Source organism: Penaeus monodon, chromosome 20 (assembly GCF_015228065.2).
Source record: "Penaeus monodon isolate SGIC_2016 chromosome 20, NSTDA_Pmon_1, whole genome shotgun sequence".
NCBI classification, from domain to species: domain Eukaryota; kingdom Metazoa; phylum Arthropoda; class Malacostraca; order Decapoda; family Penaeidae; genus Penaeus; species Penaeus monodon.
In genome coordinates this window covers 6021376-6021618 of record NC_051405.1, presented here as the reverse complement: position 1 = coordinate 6021618, position 243 = coordinate 6021376, and the positions used below count along the sequence as shown (strand labels likewise).

General features: G+C 39.9%; 1 protein-coding gene across 1 annotated transcript in view; it reads right to left on the bottom strand.

Moving 5' to 3' along the window:
- LOC119585906 (achaete-scute complex protein T4-like) overlaps positions 1 to 243 on the bottom strand; it is a 28421-nt gene that overhangs the window by 6387 nt on the left and 21791 nt on the right. The window lies entirely within an intron of this gene.

Sequence of the window (243 nt, the reverse complement as noted above, 5' to 3'; positions counted from 1 at the left end):
ATGTGCAAGCCAATTGAAACGCACATACGCGTGCCTGCCTCACCTAACTAGTTGTCGTCATGCAAATGAAGAGAACACGTCTTCGTCTGACGGAGTCTGTAGCGCAGAGACAGATCTTTCCCGAAAAAGAATCGTACCATCTTATGCAAATTCAAAATAGAAAAACATCGTTTATTTTAAATATCATATATTTATCATTTCTTTCTAGAAGCGCGGACCATTTTCGCACGTACATGCATACAT